The sequence below is a fragment of the Bubalus bubalis genome, chromosome 23, assembly GCF_019923935.1.
Source record: "Bubalus bubalis isolate 160015118507 breed Murrah chromosome 23, NDDB_SH_1, whole genome shotgun sequence".
Classification (NCBI taxonomy): Eukaryota; Metazoa; Chordata; class Mammalia; order Artiodactyla; family Bovidae; genus Bubalus; species Bubalus bubalis.
In genome coordinates this window covers 9203233-9222438 of record NC_059179.1, presented here as the reverse complement: position 1 = coordinate 9222438, position 19206 = coordinate 9203233, and the positions used below count along the sequence as shown (strand labels likewise).

The 19206-nt window shown below is 40.3% G+C and overlaps 1 protein-coding gene across 16 annotated transcripts in view; it reads left to right on the top strand.

Moving 5' to 3' along the window:
- The window catches only part of SGMS1 (sphingomyelin synthase 1), a 327516-nt gene that overhangs the window by 150993 nt on the left and 157317 nt on the right, over window positions 1–19206 (top strand). For 10 of the 16 annotated variants that reach the window (XM_044935017.2, XM_044935022.2, XM_044935023.2 and 7 more), the window contains one exon: window positions 13704–13847. The exons of 2 other annotated variants lie outside the window; for them this stretch is intronic. The gene's annotated coding sequence lies outside the window, so the exon portion shown is untranslated. Of the gene's footprint in view, window positions 1–7668; window positions 7705–13703; window positions 13848–19206 lie in introns of all 16 variants that reach the window. 4 more of the 16 variants (XM_025274308.3, XM_044935021.2, XM_006072990.4 and 1 more) reach the window with 2 other exon arrangements.

The window sequence follows — 19206 nt, the reverse complement described above, 5'->3', positions numbered from 1 at the left end:
GTCCGACTCTTTGTGACCCCATGAATCACAGCACGCCAGGCCTCCCTGTCCATCACCAACTCCCGGAGTTTACCCAAACTCATGTGCATTGAGTTGGTGATGCCATCCAGCCATCTCATCCTCTGTCGTCCCCTTCTCCTCCTGCCCCCGATCCCTCCCAGCATCAGGGTCTTTTCCAATGAGTCAACTCTTCGCATGAGGTGGCCAAAATACTGGAGTTTCAGCTTCAGCATCAGTCCTTCCAATGAACACCCAGGACTGATCTCCTTTAGGATGGACTGTTTGGATCTCCTTGCAGTCCAAGGGACTCTCAAGAGTCTTCTCCAACACCACAGTTCAAAAGCATCAATTCTTCAGCGCTTAGCTTTCTTCACAGTCCAACTCTCAAATTCATACATGACCGCTGGAAAAACCATAGCCTTGACTAGATAGACCTTTGTTGGCAAAGTAATGTCTTTGCTTTTTAATATGCTATCTAGGTTGGTCATAACTTTCCTTCCAAGGAGTAAGCGTCTTTTAATTTCATGGCTGCAGTCACCATCTGCACTGATTTTGGAGCCCCCCAAAATAAAGTCTGACACTGTTTCCACTGTTTCCCCATCTATTTGCCATGAAGTGATGGGACCAGATGCCATGATCTTAGTTTTCTGAATGTTGAGCTTGAAGCCAACTTTTTCACTCTCCTCTTTTACTTTCATCAAGAGGCTTTTGAGTTCCTCTTCACTTTCTGCCATAAGGGTGGTGTCATCTGCATATCTGAGGTTATTGATATTTCTCCCAGCAATCTTGATTCCAGCTTGTGCTTCTTCCAGCCCAGCATTTCTCATGATGTACTCTGCATATAAGTTAAATAAGTAGTTGGTTTCCTGCAAAGAAGTTACTTTGTCATTTCCTCTTTTAGAAGCTTCTAGATACCAAAGTAAGCATTCTGTTCAATATGTTTGATCGTACAGCCAGGTTTTCTAACTGTGTGCACAAAAATATCCATTTTAAAATATCAACAAAAACCTGATTTAGCCATTTTAGGTTGAGATCTCCTTTTGTATAATTTCCGCAACTAAGTAGGTACTTGGAAGCATAAGTTTTGTATGTACATAACCCTGGCTGGGGTGTTAGTTAGAGGCTGGTTTCTGATGCCCCTTGTTTCTCTGTTTGAGAGGCTCTTTTCCCCATTTTAAGTTGAATTTTAGCGCTAGATAAAATTTACTAGTGAAATTATATGGTGGGCCAGTGTGATTTTTGCGAGCTTGACTTCTCTGGGAATCACCCCAGAGTCAATTCACTTGGTTTTACATGTCATGGTTTCTCCCTCCGGCAGTCTAAGACTACCAGTGGGTGCTTGGATCGCTGAATGGGTAAACAAGTGTTTTAATTAATAAGTGGGTTTCCTTATGGGACCACTGCATGGTATGAAGACTTGGTCTCCACCACTCCTGCAAATTTCTCAGTCACCTGAGAAAACCATGACTGGCCGGCAGAAGTCTTGTCCCTTTTCTTTGGAGCTAACCTCTCATGCGATATGTTCACTTTTTTCCCGACAAATTCTATTATGGCAGCTGAATTGAGGAAAAGCATCAGATCAGCCTCTTACCTTATACTCAACACAGACCAGTCTCCTACAACTGAGCAACCTTGGTATCTTTCAGCCGAGCCCCAGGTATTCCTCAATATCTTTGAATCCAACTCCACCTGCACCCCCCGTCCCACCCTGCCAGTACCTTTCCACTGGGTGGATATTCCCGTGGTATCTTTCAGTGGAGCCCCACTTAGTGTCTAGATGCTGAGTGGATATGCCCCATTAAATCCTCTCCTTCAGTTTCCACATTTTAATAGACTGCTATTTGTTTGCCTGTCCTTTTCTTTGCAAAGAAGTTGTTCTCTATTCGAAATGCATTTTAGAGAGGGAAAGGGAAAAGGAAAGGCCATTTGAGAGGCAAATTGGTCAGTTGCTAAACTCCCAGGGAAGTTAGTTAATGGATGGTCTTTTATATTTTGTGTTTTCTCTTACACCTCAGCCAAGCAACTCAAAGAAAGAACTCTTGTGGTTTACCCAAGAGAATCGAGACGGGTTGCAAATTGAGGCAGGCTTTGGGGAAGGGCTGAGAGGAGACATTCAGTTTATTCTTTGTGATATTATTTTAATCTGGAAAAAGTAAGGATGTGCTGCAGTGAAGGAGAGAATAAGGCTGGCCTCCTTAGTGGCTAAGATGATAAAGAATCTGCCTGCAATGCAGGTAGACCCAGGTTTGATCCCTGGGTTGGGAAGATCCCCTGACGGAGGGAATGGCTACTCCGGTATTCTTTCCTGGAGAATTCCATAGACAGGAGCCTGGCAGGCCACAATCCATGAGGTCGTAAAGAGTTGGACATGACTGAGCAACTAAATTTTTTTTTTTTTCACTGAGTGTAGTTGAACCATGTTCTCCCTGGTGAAGAGTGCTGGTTCCAGCTGCTAGCAGGAGGAAGCCTTGCGATGTCTCCAGCAGGAGACTACAACTTTCAGTCACCATGAACTAGACAGGATGCCTGGGGCTTCGCAACTGTAGTCTTAAGACTGTAAAGTTTCCTCTCCAAGCCAAGAAAGAAAGGAAAGTTTCAGTTAAACTGTGTTTACTGAGAGTTAGATATTAGAGGACGAAAGCACGAACTCTGTACTTTGGATTTTGAATTCTCTTAAAATTAAGATTTAATTGGCATAGCATGCTGTTTATGAGTGACAATGAGGAAACTTTCAGTGGTTTTTAGTATTCTAATAAAGTGTAATTCTAACAGAAATTTTCATAAAAATAGAAAAAATATAATTAAATCAATCTTGTGCTGTTATTGGTCTCTCTATATTATTCAAGTCTAATTACACCATCTTTCCCCGAGAAGAAGCAACTGAGTTATAATAGTAGTGTTTGGGACACAGCTGCCACAAAACGAAGCATGCCTGCTGTGATTTCTGTGTCTTATGTCCATGTGGACAGTGGCAGCTGGTTCCAGCATTGTCTCCCTGCTGTTTCCTTGGCAACCACTTCCTGTCCCTCTAGCAAGCAGCCCCAGGGTGAACCATTGCCCTCTCTGATCTCAGAGGAGGTCATAAGCCTCGGAAGGACTGGCCCTCCTACAAATACAAGCTTGTAAAGTGGGAGTGTGCCAGGCCTTAGAGAATGCTGTGAACTCAAGTCTTTTCCTTCCTCAAACTTGCTCCTCAGGATCATTCCTTTTTACTTGGAATCTTTTACTTCAGTGTGGTTTTTTCCTGGGACGAGGTCACCAGTGGTAAAAACACAAGTGTTTGAGTATTTCTCTCCCAGAATTATTGTGAATAAGCAAAGGGTACCTTCCTCTGTCCCGCCTCCCCCCAATATTATTCTGAGTGTCACTGAGTTAATGTCTACAGAGACCCTTGCCCTACTATACTCGTTATAATTGGACGTTTAGAGCCACGGCCATCCAAGTGTAATTTGGGTAAATTTTTTTTTCTGCTTTAGTGTACAAGGTGAACATAGTTAACTCTCTCACTCTCTACTCTCAGGAAGAACTCATGTTGTATCTTCTCAGCATGTGTCCGCTTAATCAAGCCTGCTGCCTTTACTATGCTTTCCCTGTACTGGATCCCGTATAAAGACAATCGCTGGAGAGCTCTCAGCTGCTTAAGCAGTTATCTAATCTATAAAAAGACTCCATCCAGACCTATTTTTGTTTCCTGTCCACAAGCCAGTGACAAACAAGACACTTCCCTCCATCTCACAGAAGGAAGACATGTTAATAACCTTTGCTTGCTGCTGCTGCTGCTGCTAAGTCGCTTCAGTCGTGTCCAACTCTGTGCGACCCCAGAGACGGCAGCCCACCAGGCTCCCCAGTCCCTGGGATTCTCCAGACAAGAACACTGGAGTGGGTTTCCTTCTCCAGTGTGTGAAAGTGAAGTCCCTCAGCCATGTCTGTGCGACCCCATGGACTGCAGCCTACCAGGCTGTGCCACCCATGGGATTTTCCTGACAAGAGTACTGGAGTGGGGTGCCATTGCCTCTCTGAACCTTTGCTTAGAACATATCAAAAACAACTTGAAACCGGAAAATGGTGAAATAATCATTAAATGATTTGGGATTGAAAAGCCAAATTTGGTTGCTTTCATCATTAAGCCCAAACTGTCATGTGTCCTGGGCATTCGACACACTCGATTTGGCACCCTTTCCTACTTCCTCGCATTGTGATCTTGGACAAACTTGTGACTTTCGTCACAAGACAGTTTTCTGACCTTGGACAAGTTAAATATATAACCTGTTTGGGCCCAGTGTCTGCATTTGATTAGTTGGTGATGCTCACCCCTCCCCACTTGCAGGGTTCTTATGGGATTAAATGTGAAGGCATTTCATGATGTGTGGCAATCATAGTTATCGTCATTGGCACATTATTTTGTATTTATCAGTGAGGATGCAAGAAGGCCTTGTCACACGGTCTGATAACAGCTTTTCTAGATATTTTATTTCCTCTCCCTCTCAAGGAGCGGAATACAAAGTTCCCGTTTTGAAGAGTGTTCCCTTTTTGGCCTCAGCTATTTGAAAGTACTTATTACAGCATTAGATATTCATGAAGGTCTGGCATGTCATTTGAAGGTGACATTCTCATAGGTTCTGGTAGTCACTTGCCTTCTGCCTTTGTGGCTTTCTCTGAGGGATACCTTGTTCTTTTCAAGTTCCCCATACAGAGTGGCTAAAACAAATTAGCATGTCAGAAATGTATACTTTGTGAAATTTAAGCATTACTTTTGAAACTTCTGGAGAAGGCAATGGCACCCCACTCCAGTACTGTTCCCTGAAAAATCCCATGGGCGGAGGAGCCTGGCAGGCTGCAGTCCACGGGGTCGCTGAGTTGGACACGACTGAATCATTGGAGAAGGAAATGGCAACCCACTCCAGTGTTCTTGCCTGGAGAATCCCAGGGACGGGGGAGCCTGGTGGGCTACCGTCTTGGGGTCGCACAGGGTCGGATATGACTGAAGTGACTTAGCAGCAGCAGCAGTTTGAAACTTCTCCTTTGAGGCACAGAAGGATGAGTGGACCTACTTTACAAGCAAAAGAATCATTTAACTTTTTAGTAATTCAGAAGAAAGACTTTAGGGAATTTGAATTACTTGGTTCTTTTTCCTTTGATGATTCATGGACAGGGATAGCACAGTATATTCAGTATCTCATGACAATGGCTTCTTTTCTGTGAACATTTTCCTTTTTGTTTTTGGTATCTCTAGCCCTGCATACAAGCTGTAAAGAAGAACAGCTTTGCATCACCTACTAACTGTTTAACTTTAGGTACTCTGCTTTGAGACTCAATATCCTTCCCTGTCTTACAGGCAGATAAGATAGGCTATCTTCAGAGCAATCTGAAGATCAAATGAGATGACACTTCAGTAACTTAGTGGAGCTTGTTAGAAGGTGGTAAAGAACCCACCTGTCAATGCAGGAGACATGGGTTCAATCCCTGGGTCGAGAAGATCCCCTAGAGAAGGAAATGGCAACCTACTCCCATATTCATGCATGAGAAATCCAATGGACAGAGGAGCCTGGTGGGCTACAGTCCATGAGGTCAAAAGAGTCAGACATGACTTAGCAACTGAACAACAACAGATTAAACCTACTAGTTTGGTAATTATCTTTATTTTATAGGTGTTTTTGTATCTATAGAAAGGAAATTCAAACTGCCTTGCTCTCTCCCCTCTTTGCTCTGCTCCCACTTCCTGTATCTCACTCCTAGCAGTACACTCATCCTGGACAACAGGAAGGAAGCCCTTTCCTGCTATTTATATCACAAAACAGCTTCCGTTTCCTCCAGTCTGTGGAGACCTTGCAGGTTGATTCTACACAAGCACGCAGCCAAACAGCCGTACAATCTTAGACACATGAACATCTTTCTGAAATAATATCTTCTTGCTGTCTCTGACTACTTGCTTCTCTCTTCCTAAAGCATTTTATTTTGGTTCAGACCCAGAGATTCTTAGACTCTCAGAAAAACCCTTGATCCAATAGGCAAAACTAATATGTGGTATTTGAAGTCGTCGCAGTGAACAGGTGACCTTTGGGGGAGAGTGGTGGTTACATGTATGTGTTCACTTTAGTAAAATTAATCCACTCAAGACTTCTCTGCTTTTCTTGGAGTAGGAAATGGCAAGCCACTCCAGTATTCTTGCCTGGAAAATTCCATGGACAGAGGAACCTGGTGGGCTATAGTGCATGGGCTCGGAAAGAGTCGGACATGACTGAGCACACACACACACACAAGATTTCTGTGCTTTTTTTTGTGTGTACATTAATGCAAATATTTATTTTTTAAACGGTAATTTCCCCCCTGTTTTTGCAGATGCTGTAATTCACATGTATATTTTCGAAGGGTTATATTTCATTTTTAGTTGAGAAAGTCTTTCATGAATGTCAGTGAGGAAGCATTTCTAAACCTTTAAGATGATGTGGGTTTAAGTCTGTTTATAAACTCTTTGACCACGTGTGCATGCTTAGTGGCTCAGTCGTGTCCGACTCTTCGAGCCTGTGACTGTAGCCTGCCAGGCTCCTCTGCCCATGGGATTTTCCAGGCAAGAATCCTGGAGTGGCTTGCCATTTCCTACTCCAGGGGATCTTCCTGACCCAGTGATCAAACCTGTGTCTCCTTCATCTTCTCCTGCGTTGCAGGTGGATTTTTTACCACTGAGCCACCCATAAACATATTTACATGGTCTATAGTTTTACTTGATATGCTATTTTTTAAAATTTATTTTATATAAATGTAGCTGATTTACAGTGTTGTATTAATTTCTGCTGTCCAGCAAAGTGATTCAGTTATACATACATATATTCATTTTCATCTTCTTTTCCATTATGGTTTATCACGGGATACTGAATATAAACATGTTGCTACCTTTTTCACTCTAGAGTTACAATGCTTATGTTTTGAAACTATACTTTATTGCTTCTTTATCTTTCTCACTGTTGTCAGTTAGCTGTTACTTAGCTGAATGGTGATAAGATAATATATAAAATATTAATACATGATTCTAAAACTCTTGAGAACTTCCATGGTGGTCCAGCGGTTAAGAATCCACCTGCAAATGCAGAGGACACGGGATTCCTCCCTGGCCCAGAAAGATTCCACATGCCACAGGGCAACTAAACCTGTGTTTCCCAACTACTGAGCTCACGCACCAGAACTATGGAAGCCCATACACTCTAGAGCCCACGCTCTGCAAGAGAAGCCACCACAATGAGAAGGCTGTGCCTTGCAACTAGGGAGTAACCCCCGCCGCCGCCGCGCACCCCTCCCCGCTGCCATGCACAGCAACTGGAGAAAGCCTGTGTGCAGCAGCAAAGACTCAGTGCAGCCAAAAGTAAAACAAATAAATATGTAAGTTTAAAAAATAAAAAGAAAACTCATGTGATACCATTGGATGCACTTGGATGCAATTTTTATTGGCATTGACGTTCTGTGCTTGCTTCTGCATGGCTTTGTATTGTAAAGTTTCCTCTGAATACCATTACAGCTGGAAATTAGCTGGCAAGTGCAAAAGAATAGTTTTTGCTAGGGCGAGGGAACAAGAAGTAAATAGTTACCTTGGATTTTATTAGTTTTTTTTTCCCCCCTTATAAGCAGCTCATTACCAGAAGAATGCACTTTAATTTACTTCCTATTTTCTTCTAGATTGGAAGACTGATAAAGAGAAATAAGATGATTCAGGTAAATGGAATTAATTTCTTTATGTATCTTTTATGTTTAGCTTACATTTCTCAGGTTTTTCCACTGAGAAGAACAAAACAATTTTTGTGGTCAACTTCAATGTATAAGAGATGTTTTAGGGATATAGAGGTATTAGTCAAGTACATACTTATGCCATTTAATTAATTTACTTACCCATGTGTATTTAATAAGAACATATTTATACGAAACATAATTTTACAAGTAATACTTTTTCCTACTTCAGGATAATTTCCTTCCAATTCTTTACATACCGTGTTTGATGTCAATGTCTTTATTATTAGAGTCATCTTTGAAGCATCCAGTACTATTTGCCAAGTATGTTATCATTTTACTTGTTGGTGATATAGCACTTTTGGAATTCATGTATGGTGCTGTAATTGGAAATTTTGTTCCAAGTCACAAGGATCTATTTGCATAATGTTAGAACAGTTGCTATTTTCATTCTTTCTGTATAGATGAACATTGGAGATCTCCACTGTGTAATGGTTTGTAGATTCGCTCTGTTAAATATTCTTTCCTTCCTTCTTCCCCCTCTTCCTTCCATCCATTTATTCATTTATTTTACTTATTTTGCAGTAACTGCATGTACATTGTTGAAGATTAAAATAGTGCAGCTGCTCCTATTCTTCTTATATCCCCATTGCTCCTTTATCCAAAGATAGTATTTTTCAACTCTTTTAGTTATATTTTCTGATACCCACCTTCCAATTTCTAAATGGCATGATGTCTGCTTTAAGTGCATTCACTGAATTTGTTTAAATTTTAGCCTTATATGCTTGTTCTTCTGAGGATTTACCTCTCATACACAATCCTTTACATCAGTGCTCACCTACACTTCCTGTCTCATGCGGTCATGTCACAGCCTGCGGTTAAATACATGTTTAATGTTTGCTTTATTGTGACAGTATTTTTTTTTTTTATGACTGAATTTTTTGAGACTTATGTAGCTGTTTCTCAGGCCATTTTGTTTTCTAGTTGGTTGTGTGTGAACTGTTTGATTTCTCTGGAAAATGTTTGACTCTTCTTTATCCCCAGAATTCTGAAATCCATATTGGAACATATGTCTTACAGTTTATCAATGTACATGATCCTTTCAATTCAGAAACTCATGTCCTCTTAATTTAGAAATTTTTCTTTTACTGTTTCTTTGATAATTTCCTTTCCTACACCCTTTTCTATATTTTCTGTGTTTGTTAGTTGGATATTTGGATTTACTGGCTTAATTTTCTAATTTTCTTATGTGTATTTCTTAGCTATCTTCTAACTTTGTGTTTCTCCCCCCCCTCCAAGAGGTTTTCTTAGTACTTTTTGAACTTTAATTTCTGCCAGCATATTTTTCAAATTTAATTTTTCATTGGCCTCTGAATATTTCATTTAAAAATGGGATCCTGGTCTTATTTCATGGAAATAATGTTTTCTGTTTTCACTTGAGAATATGAATTGAATTAGTTTGCTGTTGAATAGTTTTTGCCTGCTCTTCATACTTTGCTTTTTTTAATCAGCTTGATTTGTGTTTCCCCTTTTTATCAGCTTGTTTTGGCCCCTGATTTTAACGTCAGAGGCTTTTCTCTAATGGTGAGACTTTAATAGCCTGTTCGTATGTGGGAGTGAGACTATAAAAAGTGGACTGGAAACTTATTTACCTAGTGTGCTTCATTATAGGTTTTTGGGGTAGGAACCCAGATGTTTGAGCTGCTGACTCCTAGATATCAGAATCCTCAAATCTTTTTTTCTTGGATCTCTCTATGTCTCCAAAAGGTCCTCGTTTGTTTATATTTTTGTGGGGTAAAAGCCTGCCTGTGAGGATTTGGGTGAGCCACATAGGGGGAGGGGGCAAGAGGTCCACCACCCAAGCCTATAAACGTGAGCTCTTGATGCATCTATTCTGGCCCTCTAAGTCTGAAATCTTGCTGTATCATTTTCTCCAGAGAGTAAACTGCTTTCCATCATGGAAGTAGGGAAGGTTGGTCTGGATCTACCAGTTGGGGAGAAGACCTGGGGTATTAATTACGTTTTTGGTTGTGGTTTAAAATAACACAAGTTTATTACCTTGGAGTTCTGTAGGTCAGAAATCTGACATGGGTCTTACTGGAGTAAAGTCAAGGTTACATTCCTTTCTAGAGGAGAGTCCATTCCCTTGCTTTCCCAGCTTCTAGAGGCTGGCTGCATTCCTTGGCTCTTGGCCCACCCCTACCCCCTCCTTTCAAGGAGCAATGCAGGTCAAATACATCTCATGTTGCGTATCTTTGACCTCCTCTTCTGCTTCCCTCTTTCACTTTTGAGGACTCTTATGATTATGTTGCCATGGAGGAGGGCATAGCAACACACTCAGTATTCTTGCCTGGAGAATCCCCATGGACAGAGCGGCCTGGTGGACTACAGTCCATGGGGTTGCAAAGAGTCAGACATGACTGAGCGACTAAGCACACAGCACATGATTACACTGAACCCATCTAAGTAAATCAGGGTAATCTCCTTAATTTTTTTATTGGGTAAAAATCACAATTTAAAATATGCTATCTTAACCTTTTCAATGTGTAATATAGTAGTGTTAAGTGTATTCACATAGTTATGCAACAGGTCTCTATAATTTTTTCTTCTTGGAAAACTGAAACTCTATACCCATTAATGAACTCTCCTTGCCCTAGCCTCTAGCAACCACTGTTCTATTTTCAGTTTAAAGAGTTTGACTACTTCAGTTGCCTGATATAAGTGGAATCTTACAGGATTTACTTTTGTGATTGGCTTATTTTATTTAGTGTAGTATCCTCAATCAAGGTTTATCCTTGTAGCATATGACAGGATTTCCTTTTTTTTTTTTAAGAGTAAATAACATTTTACCTTCTGAACTTTTTATTTTGTATTTGAGTAGAGCTGGTTAACAATGCTGTGATAATTTCAGGTGAACAGTGAAGGGACTCAGCCATACATGAACATGTATCCTTTCACCCTCAGACCCCGCTCCAAACTAGGCTGCCACATAACATTTAGCAGAGTTCCATATGTTTAAAAAAAAGTAAATACTATTTTATTATATTTACATACCACATCTTCTTTATCCATGCATCTGTTGCCTCCTGGTTTTTGTAAATAAAGCTGTAGTAAACAAGCTTGTTGAAATACCTCTTTGAAATCCTGCTTTCAGCTTTGGGCCTGGGGTAATAGACCTGGAAGTGGGATTGTTGGATCATGGGGTAGTTCAGTCTTAATTCTTTGTAGAACCTTCCCACTGTTGCCAATAAAGCGGCTGCATTATTTTACATTCCTACCAACAGTGCGCAAAGGGTTCCCTTTTCTCCACGCCAACACTTGTTATTTGGGTCTTGATGATAGTCATCCTCACAGGTGTGAGATAGTATCTTATCTGGTTTTGATTTTCATTTCCCTCATGATTAGTGATGTTGAGGATACTATCATATGCTTGTTGACTGTCTGTACATCTTCTTTGGAGAAATGTCTCTTCAGGTTTTGTACCCATTTTTTATTTGGATTATTTGGCTTTTCGTATTGAGTTGTAGAAAGTCTTTATATATTATGGGTATCAATTTCTTATCACCAATATAATTTGCAGATATTTCCTTCTGTTTCATTGGTTGCCATTTCGCTCTGTTTCCTTTGCTTCACAGAAGTCTTTATGTTTGATACAGTCTCATTTGTCTCTTTTGAAAGCTTTTGTTGCCTATGCTTTTGGTGTATAGTCAAGAAACCATTGCCAAATCCAGTGTCATGAAGATTTTGCCCCATGTTTTCTTCTAGGAGGTTTATAGTTTCAGGTCTTACATTTAGGGTTTTAATCCATTTTGAGTTCATTTTTATTTAAAGTATAAAGTAAGGATCCAGCTGCCTTTTATACAATCTGTCAGTCCATCTCCCTCTTCTCAGCTCCTTACTCTCTTCTCCCAGGAACCAGAAGCTGCATTTCCTGAGCCTTTCTGGAGCAATCAGGAAGCTGCATTTCCTGAGCCTTTCTGGAGCAATCGGGGATTTTTTTTTGCTTCCAAGGCAGTGAGCTTGTAGTCTGCTTTCCTCTGCTCTACTCTGCTCAGCAGTCATCTCTGCCTTCAGCTTAGACGTCTGTTGTCCTCACTAATTTTCTGTTCTCTTTGTCCTTACAGATTTATATCTTTTGTCCTCTTTGCTATAATTTTAATGGGATTCAGAAGGAAGTAGAGATAAACAGACATATTCCATTGGGCATCCATAATCCTCAAATCCATGTTGCTTTTTAAAGTGATATTTAAAATACTTTAAAAAAATGATAATTCACATTTGCTATTGTTAGATCCTACCTCTGAAAATAATTATTCAGTCTATTTTTTGATTCTTTTTATTAACCACTGTCAAGTGACCTATAAGCATCCAAGGATAGCAGTAATTAAAGTTATTTTCCCAAACATTATTTCACTATTCAAAGTAAACAGATTTTTGTTCATGAGACTTAGTGAGGTCTTGAATACAAGGTGACACCCTATTTCCTGGGGTTTACTTTTTTTAGGGGCGGGGGAGCCCTTGATTTACCTTTAGGTGTTTACACTGTATTTTGGTCAAAAGATGATGTTCTTGGGAATTCTCTGGCAGTCTAATGGTTAGGACTCTATGCTTTCACTGGCGAGGGTGCGGGTTCAATCCCCGGTCGAAGAACTAAGATCCTGCAAGCCATTTGGCATACCCCTCCCTCCCCCTTGAAAGTAGAAGATGATAATGTTCTTTTGTATAAATATATTTTTCTCTAATTGGACACTTTAAAGGTAATGGCAAGAGAGTCTTGTTTGTTTGTTTTTAGTTTGTGACAGCTTTCTTTTGACTGTATTTGATTATTTACAAAGGTGGCACTATTTCTTACAGATAGGATAAAGATTGGTTAAAAGGAGAGATTACTTAGTGTAACTGGGTCCTTAGGGACTATCACAGAATGAAGCCTGCTAGTTGGCTTAAGATAGGAACCCACTTTGGTCCGTGTAAATCCCTAGGGTTTTTATCCCAAGGGTCCAGGGATAGGCTTCAAAGAGTTCAAGATCCTCCTGAAATTTGAGTGGTGGTATGCCCTGGAAAAGGGAATGGCAACCCACTCCAGTATTGTTGCCTGGAGAATTCCATGGACAGAGGAGCCTGGTGGGTTACAATTCATCGTGTCACAAAGCGCCGTACTTGACTGAGCAACTGACACTTTCAGTTCAGAACAGGCTTAGTTATCAGCAGCTATCCCATGATGCAGGGCTTATGTGATCCTGAAAAGAGTTGAAAACCCACATCTAATAGATTAATATAAAGAAAAGAAATAGAATGTCACTGATTAGATCTAACATGATCAAAATAGATGCCATTGGATTCCGCGTTCTTTCACATGTAAGTACAAATGATCATCAGTGAGGGACTAAATGAACAACTTTCTTAGTTCTTTGTTGGATGCAAAACATTATCTCCAGCTTCCTGATTATGCACCCACCCATTTATACATACGTAACTGTAAAAAGTATCATCTATGAGGGTAATGTTTTAGCCTGGAGGAATGACCACCTTTTTATCAACCAACTTGTAAAGTGGGTAATTTAGTAATTGCCCTTTGTTTTCATAGTGAAATGGCTATAATTTGTGAATATCAGTTATTTGTTGACAATTGAAGATAACAGATAATATATAGAGGGAGAGGTGCCTCTATTATAGAGGCATAGATAGAGGATTACAGACTTCAGTCTTCAGTTAAAAAAAGATAGGATAGGTTTTACCTTATGTATATTTTATGACAAATTTTATAAAAAGCTTGAAAGAAAGAGGGAAAGAAATGAAAAGCTGGGAATGAGAAAATATGGGGGTGGGGAAGGTCAGTTGTGAATTTTTTGTTTCCAGCCTGTTACTTTAAACCTTATTGATGCTCCTGTTTACAGTGAAGTGTATTGATTGGTAAGATCTCTTTCCACATAGGAATTTCATGATTCCATTTTCAAGGTGATTAAGCTTAAATTGCTCTTCTATTCTAGGTACACCATTAAGTTCTTTGGAATACACAAAAGTATCTGACTAGAAAGCTTATGAAATAGAAGACAAGATCCTGCCTCAGGAAGCGTACATGAGAATAATTTTAAAGGAACCCAGCGATAAATGCAAAACAGTAGCTGTTGGAGGTATGTCTTGACTTAGAACTTGCATTGAACCTGGTGTGGCGCACTCTGCTATAGGAAGTCAAGCTGAGCCGTTCTCTGGGAACTTCAGAGAGCAGAACCTCAGTCTCTGGCCTCACATACGCTAGTGGCTGTTGTCTTGTAAACTTGACTGTGTAATGGGATGTGTTCACTTTTTCTTAGGCAGCTCTGATTCAGCCCCTCTGGAGCCCTTCCTATTGCTTGGCAGACGATAAACAAAAGAGACAATATTTGACTCTGGACATTTGAAAACGATAGTAAATTTCTAACCAGAAACCTCACTGTCTTCTCTTCTGAGAATGGGCCAGTCAGAATCAAAGCTCAGTGAATGTGTCCTTTGAATCAGCTGTTACTTATGGGCTTTTTCTCTACCCTGTGTGACATCAGGGCCATATCTGAGTCTGATTGGGTGGTGGCTGCATTGGATTCACTGCTAAGGCGCTTCAGTCGTGTCCGACTCTGTGCGGCCTCATAGACGGCAGCCCACCAGGCTCCCCCGTCCCTGGGATTCTCCAGGCAAGAACACTGGAGTGGGTTGCCATTTCCTTCTCCATTGGATTTGCTAGTTCCTTATTAGTCACTGACTTTGACCTGCTAGTCTCCTTGACCTCCCCAACCAAGTTACAATGTTAAGTGGTAAACTTCATTTTCCTGCTCATAGCAATAATTCTTATCTCCTCAACTAAATTTATCATCAGGGTCGGTGTCATTCATTATTTTGTATTTTGTGACTTTCAGTGGATGGCCATCTTTTGATTCACTGGCTCTTTTTCTACGGCACAGCCCATGTCATGTTGTAAGTCACGTTGATACTTTAGGGTTTTTTTCTCCGTCTATCAATGTAGAATACTTTAAATGTACCCTGTGCCAGTCATCACACCATCATGAGAACATTAAACAAGTCCTGCTTTTCTAGATGAGGGTGCTGAGGTTCCAAGTGGTTAAATAACCGGCCTACTATTTGTGAGAGAGTAAAGGCGGACATGGGATTCAGCACTAGGTCTGTCTGTCCCGTATTGTGCGCAATAAAGAATACCATGCCCTTTCCCCTTTTTGAAGCAGGGTTGGAAAAAGATCCAAATGTTTATGGAATTGTAACCTTCTGCTCTACCTTCTTCACAATTTTTTGTTACTTTTTCCCATTTCATGGTTTCTTATTTGGTTTATAATTATATTTATAGCATTAATTAGAAAATTAAAATCAAGTATTTTCTAACTTATAATTTTACTGAGAATATATTGTTGGTATAAGACATCATTAAAATAGGTCCTCTTTCTAACAGAGGCTCTGTTATCTTTGTTGATGCATTCTGAACTGCTTATGCGGCCAGTATAGGAAGTACAGGGCTTCCCCAGTGGCTCAGGCCGTAAAGAATCTGCCTGCAATGCAGGAGACCCAGGTTCAATCTCTGGGTCAGGAAGCTCCCCTGGAGAAGGAAATATCTACCCACTCCAGTATTCTTGTCTGGAGAATTCCATGGACAGAGGAGCCGGGAGAGCTATAGTCCATGGGGTCACAAAGAGTCAGACATAACTCAGTGACTAACACTTTCACTTTCATTGGGAGTAAGAGTGGACCTTGATGTTTCTGATATAATCCTGTTGTGTCTCCAGCATTTGCACCAATGCCCAGATAGATACTTTCAATATAGTTATTGAAGATGATATAGATAAGGAATGATGAGATTTTGCTAGAAATCTTCTTGCATGGTTCACAAACTTGTTTCAGAGCCTGAATCCTTAGAACCATCTATTCAAGTGCTTAGTTTTGGCTCAGATGATTGTTTTGAAGTATGTATATAGCTTGGACATTGCCCTGAAAGATGTGTTTTAAGTTTAAGAATAAATCGTATCTATTTTTTTTTTTTTTTTTTTGATCCCCAGTAGTGGGCTGCATGAGTTGAAAATCTGTATATTTAGACTTCTAAAATATTTTTATTAAATTAGCAGAGGCTCTGTATACTGACAAGTATTTTGAATCTTCACTAAAATCCTGGGCGGATTGGTGTGGCAACCTTCTTTGAGAAGCTTGTGACATTACAAAGCTTGCCCAAGCCTGTGCAGCTGGAAAATGGTGGAGCCAGAACCCGAACCTAGATTTGTCTGATTTCACGGACTGTGCTTTGAACAATTACTCTGCCCCACTGATTACACCGTGGTGACATTCAGATTGCAAATGTGTCCAAGGATTTTTTTCTGCTTTGTGTTAATACAAAGGCAGTCTTAAACAGTTAAATAGGCCTCATCCTCACAGAAGCAAAGGCTTCTAGATAGGCCTGGTGCAGTCACTGATGGGGTTACAGCCAAACAGTGTCAGTTCTGTTGTGATGGGCTGAGAACTGGGAAGTGTGCCTCCCTGCTTCTGCGCGTCCTTTCCCACACTGAGCCTATTACACTATGTGTTGCGTACTCACTTGCTAAGTCATGTCTGGCTCTCCTGTGAATGCATGGACTCCAGCCCGCCAGGCTCCTCTGTCCATGGGATTTCCCAGGCAACGTTACTGGAATGGGTTGCCATTCCCATCTCTAGGAGATCTTCCCGACCCAGGAATCAAACCCACATCTCCTGCTTGGCAGATGGACTCTTTAGCACTGAGTCACCAGGGACGCTGCCACGAACAATTAGGCTTGGCTCACCTGGGCCCTGGTGAGCAGCTGTTGCCTCCAAAGCAGGTGTGGCTGGAGTTTGGCTACACAGGCACACAGGTCTGGCATTTGGATATGAGTCTTTTTTTTTTTTTGGATATGAGTCTTAAAATTTATAAAATATATAAACCTTGGAACTTCAGGTATATTGTATCAATTTTACTAAAAGGGAAATTTCTTTTTATTTTTAAATGTACTGTTTTCCTGATTCTAAGTAGAAAGTTTGGTAAGTATTAAGTTCAAACAACAAAAAAAGCCACCATTCAGAAGTAGCCACTGATAATATTTTGGTGTGGCTGCTTCAAGATTTTATTCTCAGGACTGTGTATACCTTGTAAAAAGTTCAAAATTAGAATTAAAGTTTTCTAGTGTTCTTGCCTGGAGAATCCCAGGGACGGGGGAGCCTGGTGGGCTGCCGTCTATGGGGTCGCACAGAGTCAGACACGACTGAAGCAACTTAGCAGCAGCAGCAGATCCATTTTTGCTCAGTATAACTTAAGTGTTTTTCCCGTTTTTAAGCTTTCTTTTACATCATGCTAAAAAGTGGCAACAAAGTATTCCATGTGGATAATAACATAAATTATTCCATCCCATTATTAGGTAGACCTGATTCTCATTCAGTTCAGTTAATGCCCCTCCACATTAGGACACTGTGGTAGGACAGAAATATTAAAAGAAACAAGAACTCCATAAATGCCACTAGTTTTCATGGTATCTTGTAAAATAACGAATGCCAGTTAAGAATATGATGAGAAAACCCACATCACTTCTTCTGACACATTATACAAAGAACCTGACTTGTGAATTTCCCATTACAAATGCATGAAGGAAGTACTGGAAATTCCCCATTGACCTGTAAAATTTGAAACCTCTTTTTTCTTTCATTGAGGTAACCCATCTATGAAAGTAACTTCAGTTTTTCCTGTGGTTACAAGAAACTTCTCATATCCTGATTTTAGATAGTTTGGTCCTATGAGCTTCTTAAGGTACTTGATGCTTCATATACTGGTTAGCTGAGCATTTTTCCCTCTTTTTTTTTTTTTTTTTGCCTAAATATTTTATAAGTGTTCAACACTAGGTCAGGCAGCTGTAGGGACCTGTGGAAACCTGAGTGATGCTGCTTTGCAATCTCTTAGATAGACGTTCACAGTACAAATATGGCTTCTCTTGAACTGAAGAGTTCTGTGCTTCTAGGAGTCAGAGTTCTGAAAGAGAGAAAGTAATGATGACTGAGACAGGTCAGCATTTAATACGTGCCTTCTATTCAGGACGGCTTCCCATGTGGCATGGTGGTAAAGAGTCCGCTGCTAATGCAGGAGTTGCAGATTCGATCCCCGGGTGGGGAAGGTCCCACAGAAGAGGACATGGCAACCCACTCCAGTATTCTTGTGTGAAAAATTCCATGGATAGAGGAGCCTGAAGGGGTTGCAAAGAGTCCAACTTATCTGAGCATACACAATACTCAGAACAGGCTGACATGGAGGTGGGACTATACTGTATTTATGCTTATTAGTCTTCTATGAAGATATCATTGTTAAATTAAATTATCGTCATTGTCATTATACCATCATCACCAGGCCAGTGTTTTTCAGACATGGTTCCTTACTGCCCTTGGGATTCCAAATATACCTGCAGGGACGAGGCAAGACTTTTGACCTCCAGCAGCTCTGTTTTTGTGTTTTATGTAGTGAACTTCCACAAAATTATGTTTAAAGAAAGCTTTGTTTACTTCCTTGAGGAAGTAAAGACTGAGAATCACTGTGGCATAAAGAACCTACAGAAGTAAAACCTGCAGAAGTAAACCTACAGAAGTAAAAAACCTAAGAAGAAGTAAAACATGTTCACAAGAGTATTATTTCCAGTTTTCATCATGCCTATAATTCTCCTGTAGGGACACAATCAGTCTTGGATTTAGTACTTAACCATAGGCCTAACAGTTGGAATTCCTATAGACTGACCTGCTTTAGGACAATGGTTTCCCTAGAGGTGCCTTAGAAGTTCTAAGGTTAGGAGAGATGAAGTGTTAACCTTACAGTCATTGGTGGTTGAAGGTAATCTTTGGTGATGGGGTCAGTGAATGGTGCCAAGTGCAATGCCTGAAAGTTTAGCCCTAGGAGACTGGTTAGCCCTCTGTGTTCTGGTTGATGTGGGTAGTACAAGGTTTTCTTGTCATCAGGTGATGTGGTAGTGAAACTGAGCCTGACATTCTGTGAAATCTTCATTATCTGTTTCTAGATTCTTTTAAAACTTTGTGGGTGGGCTGTCTTAAATTGAAGATGGATAGTAGTGAGTCACAGACTGAGCCTTCATGAATCAGACACTTTAGCTATGTTTGTGTCACAACTCAGTGGATTAAGTAAAGAGTTTCCCTAAAGAACAGCTTAGTAATATTTTTTAAAATAAAACTTAGCTTCTTTTCAAATTTTGCTTTATTGAGATATATTAAGTACACTTATTTTATGCTGATAATTCTAGGATTCCAAGTCTTTTCAGATCTGATTTCATTTGCCCATTTCATGTTGGTGCTCATTCATAGTATCTTGTTTCCTTGTGTTTATGATTTATTGACTGTGAGCTCATGTTCCTTGAAAATTTTATCTGTGTGAGTTCTTTGGGGTCACGATTAACAAGAGGTTTTTCCAGGGTTTGTTTATATTTGCTTCTGCCGGGTACCTCTAGGTACCATCAATCTGGA